The sequence below is a fragment of the Temnothorax americanus genome, unplaced genomic scaffold (genome assembly GCF_048541705.1).
Source record: "Temnothorax americanus isolate GAGA-0224 unplaced genomic scaffold, ASM4854170v1 Scaffold35, whole genome shotgun sequence".
NCBI classification, from domain to species: Eukaryota; Metazoa; Arthropoda; class Insecta; order Hymenoptera; family Formicidae; genus Temnothorax; species Temnothorax americanus.
In genome coordinates, this window is record NW_027509496.1 from 1891605 (window position 1) to 1910573 (window position 18969).

Consider the following 18969-nt stretch of genomic DNA (forward strand, 5'->3'; position numbering starts at 1 on the left):
AATAGCTTTATCCTGTACATACTGTTTATACAATGCGTAATATACTACAAAAAGGCGTGATATCCGCACAAAATTACCTTTTTTAAAAAAAAGGTAAAAAAAGGCGCCAAGTACACGTATAGTAGTGTATATGTTGTTACCAGAAAAAAGAATGTGGTAGTATTTTACCTCGAAAAAACCTAAGTAACAAGTGGTAGATCTTTATATCTCGAAAAATCTCGAAAAAATTTAAGCAGTAGTATCTTTATTTCTGAAAAATTATAACCCAAGTGATACACGTCACAAAATTATGTTACCTTATCAAAAATAAGAGTCGCGCTTCAAGTGATCTATTACAATTCCAAAAAGAAATGATATCTCTTTAAGTTAGAGCGCCAATTACAGAGTGAACATGTATATTGCCTCAAAAAATAATTGTTGCACTACATTGAAAAATCTTTACATTGTGTCAATTAGAAATGAATGTATAATAACAATTTTATAAAATTAAAAAATTTTATTTAAATTTAACAAAAGGGAATACAAGATATTTAAATACAAAGTTATTTACATGTGTATTTTTTTATGGCCACAAAGAATTACAGAAGTAACAGTACAAAATAAAAATATTTTATTAAAATACATAAAATTTTCTTGTAAAAAAACTTGGCGCTGCTAGACCTCAAAATTTTAAATAAATAAATAAACTTATTCTATATTTAATTATAAGCCGCATTATCCGCCGTCCGCGTAGTCACGCACACCCATATCACTCACTCCCACATCCACGCTGATAATCATTTAATATTACTCCCATTGTATTCTTCTCTGAATTATTTTTATTTATTGTTGTCCTTATTTATTTAAAGGGTCTAGCAGCGCCAAGTTTTTTTACAAGAAAAATTTATGTATTTTAATAAAATATTTTTATTTTGTACTGTTACTTCTGTAATTCTTTGTGGCCATTAAAAAATACACATGTAAATAACTTTGTATTTAAATATCTTGTATTCCCTCTTGTTAAATTTAAATAAAATTTTTTAATCTTATAAAATTGTTATTAGACATTTTTTTCTAATTGACACAATGTAAAGATTTTTCAATGTAGTGCAACAATTATTTTTTGAGGCAATATACATGTTCTCTCTGTAATTGGCGCTCTAACTTAAAGAGATATCATTTCTTTTTGGAATTGTAATAGATCACTTGAAGCGCGACTCTTCTTTTTAATAAGGTAACATAATTTTGTGACGTGTATCACTTGGGTTATAATTTTTCGGAAATAAAGATACTACTGCTTAGATTTTTTCGAGATTTTTCGAGATATAAAGATCTACCACTTGTTACTTAGGTTTTTTCGAGGTATAATACTACCACTTTCTTTTTTTTTTGGTAACAACATATACACTACTATACGTGTACTTGGCGCCTTTTTTTACCTTTTTTTAAATGCATATTTACCAAACTTTTGTTATTAAATTTTTAATAATACGAGTTATTTTTATGAGATTCTTCGAAAATATAAATTTTTGTACATATACTATTTAAATGAGTATGTCTTGTATCGATGAACCAAAAGCCTATGATATTAAATTGACATTTCAATGAGCTTCTATAAAAAATTATTTCAAAATATTTATTCATTAATCTATTGTAGATAAGTTTGGTGTAAATATTGTTACGCCCGTGCTGGACACTGAGTAGACAAGTCGCGGAAAGCTGTGAAGCGCGCTCCTTGACAACGGGAGTTTGTTGATGGATTTATTGATTTTCTGTCTGGCGGATTTTTGGAATCCGCACGCGTTCTGTTTTACGAGCTTGAAATAAACGCATTTCTTAAGTTTTTTTGAGTTCTCTTTCCTTTTGCGAGTTCCGCGAAATACGTGCGCGAGTGTGGAATGCGCGATAGTGTTACGGCGGCGAGCTTACTCGAATGTTACGCCCGTGCTGGACACTGAGTAGACAATATTATTAAAAAGCGCTGGAAAAATCTCCGTCATTGCTATATAAAAGCAAGAAAGAGAATGACTGCATACACACCAAGTGGTTCAGCAGTATCAACTTCAGATAAAAAGAAAGATGGTTTTCGCTTTTTTGACCAAATGCAATTTTTAAATAATTCCATAATTTCAAAGCCGTAAGTAGTATTCCATCAATAATAATGCACATTTTATGCAACTTTTAAGATAATTATGTCTTTAAAAACTTTACAGTTCTGTAAGTAATGTTTCAAAAAAACCTGAACTGGTGAATGATGCCCTAGACACCGACGATTACTCCAATACAATGCAAGAACATGATGAGAACAGTATTGCAGATAGCCAAATGATCGAAGAGAATAATAATACAAATGACAGTACTTTTGGAGTAGGAAAAGTGTGTCTTGTACAAGTAGTATCTCTTCGCATCATGAAAAACGTAAGTTTGTTATGCCCTAAATAACGCAAACAATTTATTAACAAATTAAATAAATAATCCATAGAATAGATGATAATAGAATGAATCAAAATAGATTTATATGGTCATAAATACAACTGTATTGTTTTCGACATTTGAATTGTATATTATTATGCATATTATATTGTAAATAAATGTAAATAAATATTTGTTTTAGGGCGAAAAACACAATCAGGTGATGCAGAATTCAAAAAAGATTTGATGAAAATTTTAAGTGAAAGGACACCTGCTGATTGTATTGAAGGGTTTCTGATCCAGTTAGGAGATATTTTAAGAAGATTATCTTACAAGGATTGTAGATTATTACAAATGAAAATTATGAATAATGCGTTAAAAGCTGAAGAAAAAGCAGGTCTCTTAAATAATTAGTTCTTTAATATCTAATCTGTTTATGCTTTTTATATTTATATTTGTAATAATTATTAAGTACAATACGATAGAAATAGTGTGTATAAAAAAGAAATTTAACTGCGTTAGTTTTATAATACTTTAATACTTTTATAATACAATAAAAAGCTTTATTACAATACAAAAAAATAAAAGCTAAAAGTCGTTATTTTCAGCTTTCTCCCATTGCCATTCTACTGCACTTTCATTGAAAAAATAATCAGCGAATCTTTCCCTGTAAATTGTTGGCAAATTACGTGAAATTAGACCTTGGTTAATTCTGTTTGGCAAAGTTGTTAAGCATGATGTTTGCTGCTTGTCGTAATCATTGTAACACAAATATTGTCTTTCTTGAGGACGCACTTTCATTTCGTTAGTAATAACGAAATTATGTAAACATATTGTAGTTAATATAATCTTGTTTGCTCTAGAAATGGAGGTATTTATAGGCCTACGAAAGATTTTCCATCTTGCTACCAAAATGCCAAAGACATTTTCAATGATACGCCTTGCTCTGCTGAGACGATAATTGTACACCTTTTTTCTTAAGTCAAGATTTGATCTTCTTGGATAAGGTCGCATCAAGTACGGTGCTAAAGGATATGCTTCGTCGCGAACCAAAACATATGGCAGCTCCCTTTCACCAACTGGAGCAGGCGAAGGTACATTTAAAGTGTTTGAATGTAATCCCGATTGTATACTGCTATCAGCAAACACTCCACCATCGCTGCGACGACCTTCTGCTCCAACATCAATCAAAATGAATCGATAGTGTGCATCGGAAACACCGGTGAAATTAATGCTGGAATTTTGTTTATAATTGAAGTAAGTGGAACCACTATGCGGAGAAGCCTGAAATGTAATTAAGCATTTATAACATATTTGTATCGATATACCTTAAATAAAGAGAAAGCTAAAATAAATTATTACCTCTATTACCATGTGCTTTCCATCGATCGCTCCAATACAATGATGAAAATTCCACAGTTCTTCAAAATTTTTTGCTATCTTTTTTCATTCTTGTGTACTTGGTATAGGCATAACTATATCTTTTAATGTTTTCCAAATTTCATTACAAGTTTTATGCACAATTTTAGAAACTGTGTTTGGAGCAACTCTAAAGGCATATCCTACAGACTTCATGCTATCACCACTGGCTAAATATCTAATACAAATTTCAAGCCTTGTTCGAGAGGGAATTGGTTCCCTTATAACACATTTTTTTCAATTTTAGGACCCACTAAGACAAACAGTTTATCAAAAATATCCACCTGCATTTTGAAATAATTAAAATACAAGGATATATCTGTTGTTCTTAACATTGTAACTAAATTGTCACTGTCTCCTTGAAGAAACCGTTGTTCCACAGTATAAATTGGCCTAACCCATACACTTCTTTCAACTTTTTTTTCGACATTGTTTTGTACAATATAAAAAGTTTGGTTAACGTTAATCTAATTTTCTCCTTTCGATAAGGTAACATTGGAGTTTTCACATACAATTTCATAAAAATTTTAATAGCTTCTTGTAACACATTAACAATTTATTATCCATTTTTATTATTTTTAATCTTTTTTCCAGAATTTTTTCTAGACACAGATCAACAATGACGCATACGCAAGATTTTAGTGTGCCCTATGCACACGATACGGGAAAATGACCAAAAATGCGTTGTAGAATTCAAAAATAATTTTTGTAATAATATAATTTTAAATAAAATTTGTTCAATACTATCGCAGTAATGCTTATTTCAATATTTTAAATAGTATATTTAAATAAAATTAACAATTATTACTGTTTTTGTTAAATAATTATGTCTTAAATTATATATTTATTTCCCGGAACGCGTCATTTTCAGGTCTTTCACGCACTATGTGCACAGGGCACGAAATACATGCGGGATAGAAAAATGCAGAAAAGCGCTGATTGGCTGTTCGAATCATGCATCCTCTGTCCCGCATGCTGATTCCCGTATCGTGTGACCGCACCCTTAGGCTGAAGTCACTTGGCATGTATTTTCCGCGTTACGCGTTACGCGTAACCGCGTAACCGCGTAACCAATTAGAAGCGTTTCGCATTTTGTTTACGCATGTTCGCGCTTCTTATTGGTTACGCGGTTACGCGTACGCGAAAAATATCAGTCCATGTGACCGCACCCTTAGGCTGGTTTCACATGGGGCGTAAGATGCGTATGCGTAACTTACGTCAGCCAATCAAATCGTCTCAGTATTTAATCGTGTTAGAAATACCGCATATTTTTGAATTTGGTAACATAGCAAAATAGCAACAGCCATCTATTGCATAACTGATAGAATCATTGAGTTCCGTAAACACACCCTAGATGGCAGGTCGTACACGTCTAGTAACTAGTCTCGAGCGGATGCGCTAGCAACAGGGGGTCAATCATGAATCTTTTCCCCTAGGGTGGAAACGTGAAAAATGAAAAATCTCTCTTTCTATTGATGTTAAATAGAAAGAGATAGTCATATAAAACTTTTCACTTTCCACGTTCCACATTAATACATGATTGACCCCCAGGGCGCACTGGTTTCGATGCATGCATGCATCACGTGATAGAAAGCGAGTGGTGGGGATGCGCAAGCACGAACGTATCGTCCGGCGATCCCGGCCATTCCAGATCTTTCGTCCGTTCGTGAAGTAGCTAAGTTTCGAGTCACGTATAGCATTTTCAGTTCTCTCGAACATTCGATTCGACAAGCAGTCAAGTTGTTGCAAGTGCAAGCGCGGTGTAATTGTAATACGCACATTCTTTATTTCGCTCTGATATCAAAAGATCGGCAGCAATAATCACGACGGAAGAGAAACGCCACCCGGCATTACTTGCTCGCATATTAACGTTGTGACGTGGCAAAGAAGGACGGCCATGATGGACGACGGAATTCACACGTAACGTGAATTATTTGCTACAGAATACAGCTACCCGCTACAGAAAGGCCTACTGGCACGCTTTCAGCAATTGAATTCCCGCATACTACGGATCGAGAATCTTCTCGATTACATCGGATGAGTGCCGCATATCGCGGATTTCACCAAAAGGTAAATTGCATGAATTCTTTTGAGTACCAAGATCTTTTTTATCACCAGACATTCGTCAGGCACGAGCCCGCGGAAAGCCTATAATTAGGCTTCTTTGGTTACAGAAATCCTTCTTCTTCATTCATGTACAAGACCAGATTCTAAGTATTCGAGTCTGTAAATTCATTACGGAACGCTGACGTCAGCAAATGAGATTATTACATGATTGCAATCACATAGAAGTAATCATAGAAATGTAGATTACGTGAAAAATTTTTCGATATATGGACTGTATTGCGATTGGTGAGCTGAATCTCATTTAATGTATCTTCTATTATATACTCTTTGCGGTAGCTTCTTATCAATTCGAGCGTTGTATATAGTAGAGATTTACAATCTCTGTAATTACGTGATTACTTTAATTCGTCTTGCGTATTGCGTATACATTCAAAGTATATTCTATTATTAATCCTCGCGTTAGTTACATCACACTTTAATATTAGTATTTGCAAATTAGTCTTACGATTTATTCCATTTACAGTAAATTTACGATTCCTTCTCTATGTGAAGGATATACCAAAAAAATTATTATAATTCATTTTGTTTAACTACGGTTTATCTTGATGATTTCGTCTCATACATCATATAATATTGCGACGTTCTTAATCGAACTTATTGAACTACATGGAATAATTATACTATCATTTCGAAATACTCTCTTGATTAATCGATACAAACAGGAAAGAAAGACATAACAATTTATTCATAGCATGATTGAATTCAAGATTCATAAATTAATTGATTATAATTTACAACCTTCTCTATCCTATCATTTACGAATAAAACAAAGATATTATTTCATGTATTTTATGATACATATACATTCCTCACAGAAATTAAAGGAACACTTAAATTTTTTCAAAAACTTAACAAAATTGAGCAGCTGTATCTTCGTTAAAAATAAACAAAATTTAAGTTTTAAAAAAGGGTTTTAAAGCTTGAAATCTTTACTTTCAGAAGATCACTATTTTTTTTTAGTTTTTGTGAGTTTGGTAATTTTTACATATAGAAAACCACGAGCTGGACAAAATGAAAAATTTTCTTCTCACTTTGTGGGCCTGTCACGTGCCCAAAAAATTCTGCGAAATTTTTTTACTTTCCAATGTGAAAGCTCAAAGTTTTCCCAACAAAATATTTTTTTGTAAATGTTTCTACAATTTTTTGTTACTGAGTTATCGCGGATTGAATAAGAAATGACCATTTTGACTTTGATTGCTCATAACTCCGTTAAAAATTATCGTACAGCAATTCGCAAAACATATTCTTAAAGCTAAAACTTCGCTCTATCAAGTGGTATAATCGCCAATTTTTTCATAAAGATTTTTAGATACATTACAAGGAAGTAAAAATATTGTAAAAATTTGCGATTTTTTACTTTCTTATTTAGATCCAAAAAACAATTGTGCAGAACAACAACAAAAATTTATTCTTTACGTTTTTTTGTACTTTTAAGTATCTTACATTTAAAAAAGTTTGCCAAATAGCTATGAGAATTTCTTCATGGTGGCCACTATGCCGTGAGCCGCTAGTCTGATTTGGGCTTCAAGGCCTCACCCACACTTTTCCGTAACAGTAACAGTAAGGTTTTGATCTCTCGCGTTGCTCGATTCAGCCGTCCGTAACCATAACCGGCCGAATCAAGCAATGCAATTGGTCGAAAACTTATGGCTTAATCGACTGTTGTCCGTGCATACTAACATAACCTTAACAGCCAATCGAAACGTCCGACAAAACTTCGTTTTAAGAAGTCAACAGTATGGATTCGCTACCGCTTAGGGTTGGTTTATAATAGCCGTAACCGTTGATTTAAGCCGTAATCTTTGTAACGATGCACCCTTTCGCCAAAGCATCGTCCCGGCTAACAACTGCCGGATGCCGCCCGATCGATTATCAGTCGGGCGAAGACAAGGGCGCCCACATTTTTAAGATGTCCAAATACCCCGGGTGCGCGGGCTAGACGCAGCACCGGGGCCTTCCCGACGGACGCCGATAGGAGCCGAGCCCCGCCAAAGACGAGCGCGCGGCGGCGCGCCGCTCCCACCACAGCGCAACTCGCCTGACGATCGACCTCCCTCCTAGCGAACCCGCCGCGCCGAGCGGTATATAAACCGGCGCACCGGCGAAAGACGAACACTTCGTCTGATCTCCAGCATTCCGCTATTCCGGACAAAAACCTATCCTCAGATCTTAGGGCGACACACCAACGAGGTTCGGAGCTCCGAGTCTCGACTGAGGGCTCTCAGGTGTCCCCGCACTCCATCACATCAACCCCGACGGCACGGTTACGCGGGGTCGAGCACGCTCGGCCTCGCAACGAGGACTCTCGCTGCCGCCGCCCCGAGGCTCCGGAAATTCTCCCGATACACTACGCGGTCCCACGCGCGCTAGAAGTGATAGTAATGTCGAGTCCATAATCTGCTGTAATCTGCCGCGTTTCGTTATTCTCTGTAAAGCCGCGTTATTTCGCATAGTGCACATGCACTGCCGATCGTTGTAATATACCGCGTTCCGTTCGTCCGTCCTACCGCCCGAGTGCACATGCACTTCCGATCGTTGTAATATACCGCGTTTCGTTATTCTCTGTTGAGCCGCATTCTGCATTATTTCGCATAGTGCACATGCACTACCAATCGTTGCAATATACCGCATTTTCATTGTTTTGTACACTAATACCGAATAAATTGTTTTGTATGCAACTCAACTGATTATTGTCTCTAGGCCTTTCAGTCGATCTCCCGATTCGGCGACCTAGTCCGCGTTTGACGATAAAGTTAGGCCGTTACATCTTTAAGAAATTGACCAATCACAGTCGAATGTGAGAAGAATAATCGACTGTGATTGGTCAATTTCTTAAAGATTACGGCTTAAATCAACAATTACGGCTATTATAAACCAACCTTTAGGCCCATGCCTTAAGTTCTTGACTGTGATTGGCTGATTTTCTTACTGCTTGAGTTTTAGGCTGGTTTCACATGGGGCGTAAGATGCGTACTGTTGTGCCGTACCTCTGATTCGAGGGATCGGCACGGAGTTCTTTTGGATCCGCCGGGAGGAAGGAGGAATAATGTTGCCAGAGTTTTCTGCTTGACGATGTTTTAATAAAAGATCTTTTAAACTTGATACACTTGTTTCGTTGATTTCGTTGCCCTGACTCGCGGGCGTTCTCAATAGGATAGTTTTCGTTGGTCGTGCGCGATTAGCCTTACGTTTTAGACTGCCCGCCGCTTCTCGGAAGGGCGGGCTTTTATCACTCGCGTATTTGCTTCCGCGATGCTGACTTAGCCGTCAGCGCTTTTGCTTCTGGGTGAGTGACCGGGATGTCACTTGCAACATCCGGAATGCCAGCTCAGGTGGATTTGGCAATATTCGGAAGAAGCGCTGACAGCTAGGTGTCGAAATAACGACACGGCGACTTCCGCCTCACAACATCCCTTCCCCCTGGGGGAAAGAAAAACTGCGATTTCAAATTGAAGTTTTTCGCATTTATTCATCTGGTGATTTATTGTCATTTTCTAAAATTTTGTGTTTCTATTGTTATTATTATTATTTTATGCTCTTCGTTGTGTGAGGAAGTCGCGTCGCGTATTTTTGTTTGTTTTTCTTTTTTCGCTCTTACATAGATCTGCACCTCGCATGATGCGTGCGCTGTTATGAGATATACGGGATAGGTTGTATCGCATACAAATTCTGTTGTGTCGGAGCGCGTACATTTGTCTAGGTTATTTCTTTTTAGTGTTAGGTAATTTCGATCTTCTTTATTAACAACCAATAGAGTATATGAGGTTTTGGGGAATATGAATACATTTTTATTGTCGTACATCGGCGGGGGGGTTTACTCGCACATTTTTCGTAATTGGGGTAGGTGGTAATCGGGAAGGTTAGGATTGTGTAGACGTTAGAATTGTTGTAGTACGCATTTATTTTTACAAATTTTTCGATGTTTTTTCAATTGTCTATTTGTAATTTAAAAGGGGAGTGTGTCCCTCGGGGTAGGTGGGTTGTCGCTTCTCTTAATTCCGATACTAATGTTTCGAGTGGCAGTAGCTTTCTTTTATTTATAAATGCTTTTAGACGGTTGGCATCTAGACACGGCGATTTTCGCCACACAACCTCCCTCCCCCCGTGAAAAAAAATACTGAGGCGTTCGAAGTTTTTCTTTATTTAGATGTGTTTTTCTTTTCCCTGGGAGGTTACAATCTACTTTTCTTATGCTACTTTTGTGTTATTATTTTACCCTTTAACATCTTATCAAGTCCCTTTTTTCTTTCTACTGCTTAGTTTTCTGTTGTGCGTGAGCCTTATTCCTCGATGAACGCTTTTCGCCTATTTGCATGTACGCGTATCGTCTTGCGTTTTACTTTAATGGTGTAGTTTACGTCGCTGTGTTTTTCCACGATCACGTACGGTCCTACCCATTGCGAATCGAGTTTTTTAGATCGTCCTCTTCGTACTGTTTCGTCGTGTAATAGTACCTTGTCTCCTATTTTGAATGTTTCTTTGTTGCATTTTTTGTCAAATTGCTCCTTTGCTTTTTCTTTCTCTTCTTTGGTATGCTCTCTCGCGACTTGATTCGTGGCGCGTATTCGTTCTCGTAATTTTTTCGCGTAATCTTCGTACGAATATGTTAGTTTCGGGGGCCTTGTTAGGGCTGTCGGTAGGTTCGCTTGGTGTCCGTAGACAAGTTCGAACGGTGTGAGTCCTGTCGTCGTATGAGGCGTCGTATTATACGTGAACATTGCGTAGGGTATCCACTCATCCCAGTCGGTTTGGTCCTTATTTATGTAATGTCTTAGGTACTCTGCCAGAGTACGATGCGATCTTTCCAGCGCTCCATTACTTTCGGGATAATATGCTGTTGTCTGTATTTTTTCGATTTTCAGTAGCTTGCACATGTTCTTAAATATCTCGCTTGTGAAATTTTTTCCTTGGTCCGTGAGAATTTTCTCCGGTATTCCGTGTTCTAGGACTACTTTCGTTACAAAGGCTTTTGCTACTGTATTTGCCTCCTGATTTTCTACGGGTACTGCCTTGCTAAACTTTGTTAGATTGTCTTGGAACGTGAGGAGGTATTTATTTCCGTTATTCGTGACTGTTAGTGGGCCTACTATGTCGAGCGCGCATTTTTCGAATGGTCGCTCGGGCGTATCTGTAATAGTCATTGGCATTTTCGTTTTCCTACTCAATTTGTTCTTCTGGCAGTACTCGCATTTATTTATGTAATCTTCTACATACGCCGTAATTCCACGCCAGTTGTGCTGTAATCGGATACGGTTTAGTGTTCGCGTGACTCCTTGGTGCCCTCCCGTAGGCGAGTCGTGATACTCGTAGAGTATTTGCCGCTTTTCCTCCTCCGAGTACTCTCTCGGGGGGTCGTCATCCTGTTGCGTTACATTTATCGCTGATGTTTCGGCTATCGGATTTCGGCTCAATGCATCGGCATTCACGTTGTGTTTTCCTGCTTTATGTACGATCTCGTAATCGTATTCCTCTAGTTTTAGCCTCCATCTTATTAGTCTGGTGCCGGGGTCGTTTACATTAAATAGCCAGATCAATGGTTTGTGATCGGTTATGATTTTAAATCTAACGCCATATAAGTAGGGACGGAAATGTTTTACCGCCCAGACGATTGCTAATAGCTCTTTTTCTGTGGTATTATAATTTTGCTCTGCCTTGCATAATACTCGGCTGGCGTACGCTATCGGTCGGTCTTGGCCTACTGTTCCTTGTGAGAGCACGGCTCCGATGGCGTAATCTGACGCGTCGGTAGTTACCAAGAACTCTTTGCTAAAGTCAGGGTAATTCAATACCGGGGCTGTCGTTAATTTTTCTTTAAGTAGATCAAACGCGTTCTGTTGTTTGATTGACTAATTAAATTTTTCTCCTTTCTTTGTGAGCTTTGTTAGAGGCTTGGCTATCTTTGAAAAATTTTCGATAAATTTTCTGTAGTATCCGGTTAACCCGATGAAAGATTGTATATCTTTCACTCTTCTCGGGGTAGGAAATTCTTTTACTGCTTGTAGCTTAGACGGGTCTGGCGATATTCCGTTTTCGGATATCACATGCCCTAGGTAAGTGACCTCTTTTCGTAAAAATGCGCACTTGTTCGGTTGTAACTTAAGATTGTATTTTCGTAGTCTGTGCAGTACTGCGATTAACCGCTTAATGTGCTCTGTCAGCGATGATCCGTATATAACGATGTCATCGATATACACGAAACATTTCAATCCTAACAGTCCGGCTAATACCGCATACATTAATCGCTGAAAGGCCGCTGGTGCATTTTTTAGACCGAATGGCATTCTGTTGTGCTCGAAATGTCCGTCTGGAGTTGAAAATGCTGTTTTCTGTTTATGTTCTTCATGCATCGGGATTTGGTGATATCCCGAGGCTAAATCTAGTACAGAAAAATATTTCGCATTGCCTAGCTGATCAAGTATGTCTGTAATGGGGAAGGAGTCTCCCATTGTGAGATCGTTCATTTTTCTGAAGTCGATCACTACGCGAAATTTTATTCTGCCGAACGCGTCAGGTTTCTTGGCGACAACTACTATTGGCGCGTTCCACTGGCTTGTGCTCGGACGAATTATGCCGTCGTCCAGCATTTTCCGTATTTGTTTTCTCACTTCGGCCTTATGTTTCTCGGGTAACCGGTATGGCTTTACATTTACTGGCGCACTATCGAGTCGTGTATTTATTTCGTGTTTTATTGCTGTAGTGGCGCTTAATTTATCTCCGTCTAGGTAAAAAACGTCATAAAATTCATCGCAAAATTTTTCTACTGCCTCTCGCTCTCTGTGTTTAGGTGATCGAGCTGTACTTGGTCGCGCACTTTCTTTTGTCACTCTGTGACAGTCTCGTATTCTTCATTTGCCTGTAACGTGAGTACGCTCGCGGCGTCGTCCGCCGGCAGGTCTTCTAACGTTACGTGTGGAGTGAAAATCTCCACCGGCTTGTCCGTCACGTTCAATATGCTGACTGGGCAAGTAAATTCGACGGGTTTATTGAGGCAATGCCCGATGAAAACTCCAGGAGCAGGTTCACCGCTTTTTACTATGCCTACCCGGTTATGATCTGTGACGGCTTTCACAATGGTTTCACTGCGAGGAGGTAGTTTTATTTTTTGATACGGTCGTAGCTTGAACATGGCTTTGCCTATTTTCAACTGTTTCGACGTGTTTGAGATATCGGCTTTATGTTTAGTTAGGAAGTCGTTTCCTAATATTCCTTCGTATTCGACGGGGAAGTTATCTTTTACTACGTACATTGTGTGACGTATTTTCTTTTTTTCGAGATCTATGGTCGCTTTTATTTTTCCTAGCGTGTGAATTTAGTGTCCTGTTACGCCGATTAATGCCAGTTTCTCCTCTCGCACCATTGTTTTCCCCTTTAAGTTGCCTACTTCAATCAATGTCCGAGTTGCTCCGGAATCTAATAGAAGATTCATTTCTCCTCGTTCCGCTTCCTGTATAGGCAGTGTTATGATATCTAGCGGGCCCTTTTTGTGTTTCTCCGTTATCTGAGACACTCGGTATGTCTCGGCGGCGCGTGCCTTATTTCTTTTCGGTTTCTCTTCCTCCTCGCTACTGCTGTCGGAGGGTGCGTCCTCGTTAGATTCGCTCGCTTTGGTTTTTCTTACTGTGCCTATCGGTGCTTTTTTCGCACTTTCCTGTTTCGGTCGGCGCGGTTGCTCGGATTTCGGCCGTCCGTTTAACGACCAGCACTCGTCGCGCTTGTGCCCTGCTTTTTTGCAGTAGGTACACTCGATTATGTTTATGCCACCGGGCGTATTCGCTCGCGGCAGCAGGAATTTATTAGCTTGCTGGCTCGTACGGCAATCTCGCCCGTAATGGCCGGTCTTACTACATTTGTAGCATTTCACAGTCGCGTTTCCCGCATTTCGCGCGTTTCCCTGATTAAATCTATTTCTGTTTACCGCTTGTCCGTTTCGCGGGGAGGGGCCTCTAACTTTTTCCTCGACACTGGCGCCGGTTATTGCCTCCTGTAGGCTTGGATATTGCTGTGCTCGGACCAGCATCTTGATATCATCATGCAGCCCGATTTGGAAGTTATGCAGAGCTTGCATTTTAATACTTTCCAATATCGCCTTCTGCTGCTCTTGCGAGTGCCCTTGGCCTTCTTCCATGGCCTCATACAGTTCTCTTGCGAGCTTCTCGACTCGTTTTCCGAGATATTCCGTTTTGAGTTCGCGTTTTAGCTGCTCGAAGTCGCGAATATCACGCGTGTCGAAGTCGGTCATTGCCTTGCCCTTGAACTTTGTGCACAAGATTGCTTCTAGGAGCATGGTTTCGTCCGCGGGCTGTATATTCTTCATCGCGTAAGTGCTTGCATTAATAAATTCGCGAACGCGTTCTCGGGATTCTCCGTTCATTTCGGGAATCATGTTACGGGCTTCCTTTAGGCTGAGGAACCCGAGATGGTGCCCTTGCTGACTACGGACGTCGCTGTGCGTTCGTCCGTAGGTCACGTGCAGCGGGCCCTGGGTGGTCCGTACGCGTCGTTCTCGCGCATCGGGGCGGTCGTGAGTGGCGGATTCAATTTGACTCATGCGTTCCCGTATTTCGCGGATTGCGCGCAGGACTTCTACAGAGCGCTCGAACTCTGCGCCCTCTGTACGGTCCATGCGTTCCTGCATGTCGCGCATCATGCGTAGGACATCGCTGAGCACGGAGCTCATTGCTCCGGGGCTTACCTGCGTCGGCTCGGGGGCTCGACCTTGGTCGCCTTCGGGCGGTTACCCATTTGCCGCGGGTCTAAACCGCTCTATTTCCGCGTTAATTTGCGCCGGGGATATGTCCTCTCGCGGCGCGATGGTCGCGGCAGCTCGTGGCTGGCTCATTCTGTCGGCCCGGGGGGTATAATCCTCTTCCTCGGGGTCGAATATATCGCTGTCGTATGACGTCAGGGAGAATTCTCCTCTTCCTGCGTTTTCGCTCTGAGTATCGGCCGAGGTGTCCGATCGTGCGTCACCGTCGGTCGGGGGCAATCTGTGTGCGTCACTGTCGCTGCTTGTGTTGTCGACGCTATCTCGTGGGTTTCTGTTCGCGTCGCAAAGACTAACGTCTAAGAAATCGAATTCACGTTCTACGATGACGTTAGGATGTAGCTCGAGCACCGGCGAGCTTGCGTCGTCGAGTTGCGCGTCTAAGTTTCTTCGCACGCGATCTAATTCGTCGTTGGCGAGTCGTGTAGCGCGAAAACGATTCCTGATACTATTTTCGATGGCTCGTTGCGCGCGCTCGCTTAACACAAATGACGCGTTGCTGACAGGGGGATGCCGGGACAAGTCGTCCGACATCTATCGGCGCTTATGCTTTAGCGTCCTGAAACGCGAAAATCTTTCGGCGCTCCGCGGTTGTATTGCCTGCAATCGCGAAAATTTCTCTCGCTATCCGGTTTTTGCTATCGCGGGGTACGCACGCAGAGATATAACGGTTGCGTCGCGGCGCGTGCCGGTATCGGCTTACAATGGCGTGTTGACTTACAGTACCGCCGCGTAGTGCATCGTGACCGCTTTCTGCCGCGTCGAGTCTGGCAGGGCCGCTTCACTGCTTCTGCGTTGTCTGCTTTGCTGCGTCCTTGCTGCGCTGCTTCGTTGGCTCGCTGCGTCCCTGCGTCGCTGCATCGGGCTGGCGTGTCCGTGCGGTAGGTCGGGGCCTCTCCGGAGTCGCTGATAGCACGCGGGGCTACTGCCGTCGTTTTACGCACTCGGGAACTGGCTGGCTTTTCCTCTCCGGGATATTTTACCGCCGTCTAACGATCCGTTCCCTTCGCAGGCGCAATCTGGCAGGATGTCCTCCCGTCCGGTTGGCAGATCCCACCGCTGCCACCAATTGTTGTGCCGTACCTCTGATTCGAGGGATCGGCACGGAGTTCTTTTGGATCCGCCGGGAGGAAGGAGGAATAATGTTGCCAAAGTTTTCTGCTTGACGATGTTTTAATAAAAGATTTTTTAAACTTGATACACTTGTTTCGTTGATTTCGTTGCCCTGACTCGCGGGCGTTCTCAATAGGATAGTTTTCGTTGGTCGTGCGCGATTAGCCTTACGTTCTAGACTGCCCGCCGCTTCTCGGAAGGGCGGGCTTTTATCACTCGCGTATTTGCTTCCGCGATGCTGACTTAGCCGTCAGCGCTTTTGCTTCCGGGTGAGTGACCGGGATGTCACTTGCAACACCCGGAATGCCAGCTCAGGTGGATTTGGCAATATTCGGAAGAAGCGCTGACAGCTAGGTGTCGAAATAACGACACGGCGACTTCTGCCTCACAACAGTATGCGTAACTTGCGTCAGCCAATCAAATTGTCTCAGCTACTATACGCGTATGATACGATTAAATACTGAGACGATTTGATTGGCTGACGCAAGTTACGCATACGCATAAGTTTTTCTGCTTAAGTTTTTCTATGTGCCACGGCCTTAAAAGTCTGGCAACTGAGTGGACACACGTGTATTGGCTTTGGAATTAAATAGCGGGAGCCAATAGAATTATTCTAATCTTTAGGTTAAAGCTAGTTAAGGCATAAGTTCGTGCATACGACGATACGACCAACTCATGCTCCACCATGCTCCTAATCACTCCAACGCACTCCAAAAACTTATTTTCCATTTTATTATTCAGCTTTAAGGGCATTGCACGTAACAAAGTTAGTCATAATCGTAAAGCCGTAAGAAAATAGACCAATCACACTTGACTATTCATTAAGCGCGAAGAGAATAATTGACTGTGATTGGTCTATTTTCTTACAGCCTTACAATTATGACTAAAACTTTGTTACGTGCAATGGTTTTAAAACCACCGCACACAAAATACATAGCTTAGCATAAGCGTAGCGTAAGACCGCTAAACCAATGAGCATCCAGCATAAAGTCGCCATATTAATTTACATAAGATGCTCATTGGTCCAGCGGTCTTATGCTATGCTTATGTAACTTATGCAATTTTGTGTGCGATGGCCATTATTCTGCATCTTTGCTTGTCTTGCACATTATTGTTGTGACAGATTTTTTAACCTCTCGTAAAACCATCGTGTTGTAAATACATAATAAGTAATTGAAGTTTTTACACGAGCTACACATAGTATTAATTAATTTTATAATAAAACGTTTATTTCAGATAGAAAGGACCTGAGAACAACATACCATGCATCTGTAACAATTTGCAGAACAAGCTTGTCATCAATCACCAAAAAAAGAATTCATCAACAAAGCACGAAATTCTTTTAAACGAGAGTTTATTATTATTTTTTCCGCTATTAGAATCCTGTAAAATGTTATGAAATTATCTACATCCATCCATATGTGACATAATGCAGTATCGACTACATCAATTTATTGCTCGGGATAAAATAACAAATACTATTAAATGCAGCGATAACAAGATCGCATTCAATATTGTCAATTTCAATGTAGTCAAACGAAACCGTGGTCAATCGGGACGGTGGTCAATTAGGACTGTGGCCAATCGGGACCATGGTCAATCGGGACCGTGGCCAATTGGGACCGTGGTCAATCAAGAACGTGGTCGATATTAACGTGGTCAATCGGGACCGTGGTCAATCGGGACGGTGGTCAATTGAGACCGTGGTCAATAGGGACGGTGGTCAATCGGGACGGTGGTCAATTGGGACCGTGGTCAATCGGGACGGTGGTCAGTCGGAACGGTGGTCAATTGAGACGGTGGTCAATCGAGACCGTAACCAATATCAACGTGGTTAATCGGGACTGTGGTCAATATCCACGTGGTCAATCGAAACCGTGATTAATAGGGACCGTTGGCAATCGGGACCGTGGTCAATCGCAACGTGATCAATATTAACGTGGTCAAACGCAACGTGGTCAATTGCAACGTATTCAATTGCAACGTGTTCAATATCAACGTGGTCAATCGGTACCATAGTAAATATTAACGTGGTCAAACGGGACGCTCCCTATATGGTCATATAAGAAATGGAAATATAATCTCGAACAATATTATATGGCTATAAATGAAAATATATGATAATATATTCCATAAAACTTCTTTAAGTGTAAGGTTATATAAAGCCATATATGGTCTTATATGCTTGTATATTATCATGTCTGATCATGTAAAAATATATTTATAAAGTTAAAGATAATCATGTATGAACATATACTCGGATCTATTCATATAAATTTGTATAACTGTTATAAATATTCTTCTAGTATATTATTTTACTTGACAATCAAATTAATATGAGATATTACTTCTAGTTTCAGTTTACACAATTTTGTTTTAAGTCCGACAAAGTCCATATTGGCACGCAGTTTAAAAAACTGATAAATGTAATTAATAGTAATTGATATTGTGAAATATTATTAAGCACCAAGATCCGCTTCGATTGAAAACGGCACTTCTTATTGCTTATGTTATTTTAAGTTTTTTTCTAATTTTGCATAAGATACTTAATTTTGTTTAATTGATATTAATTTTTATTAAATATTTTCGTAAACAGTAAAATTACCTATAATAATTTGTGAAAGAAACTGTTATATAATATATATTATAGTTTTTATAAATAAATATATTAATCGTATTATTTTGCAAACATATCTTGTAACGGCCTGACTTTATCGAACGCGGACTGGTGTGCGAGATCAGGAGTCCGATGACAGGCCCAGAGACAGTAATTAATTTAGTGAGACATGCAGTAGTTTTATTCACAGTTTAATTATATGCCCGAACTGACGCGATATATACAACGAAGAGGTAGTGCGGATGCACTTGATGACAAACGCGGTATCGTTACTCGACGGGCTCGGTGTATTACATAGACGTATTACATATAAGCGGACGCGGTATATTTACAGGAAGTGCCTTTGCACTTGATAACGGCGCGGTGTTTAACGACGAACGCGGTAGCGTTACATAGACGTATTCCACGGGCTCGGTATATTACATAGACGTATTACATATAGGCGGACGCGGTATATTTACAGAAAGTGCCTTTGCACTTGATAACGGCGCGGTATTTAACGACGAACGCGGTAGCGTTACATAGGCTGCGTTCGGGA

At 40.3% G+C, this 18969-nt stretch overlaps 1 protein-coding gene and 1 long non-coding RNA gene across 2 annotated transcripts in view; one reads left to right on the top strand and one right to left on the bottom strand.

Moving 5' to 3' along the window:
• Positions 1 to 18969, bottom strand: part of LOC143901636 (uncharacterized) — a 226935-nt gene that overhangs the window by 65849 nt on the left and 142117 nt on the right. The gene's annotated exons all lie outside the window — the stretch shown is intronic.
• Positions 2200 to 2682, top strand: LOC143901674 (uncharacterized). Its single transcript, XR_013258155.1, has 2 exons — positions 2200 to 2397; positions 2594 to 2682. It is a non-coding gene; the product is annotated as an uncharacterized LOC143901674 (long non-coding RNA).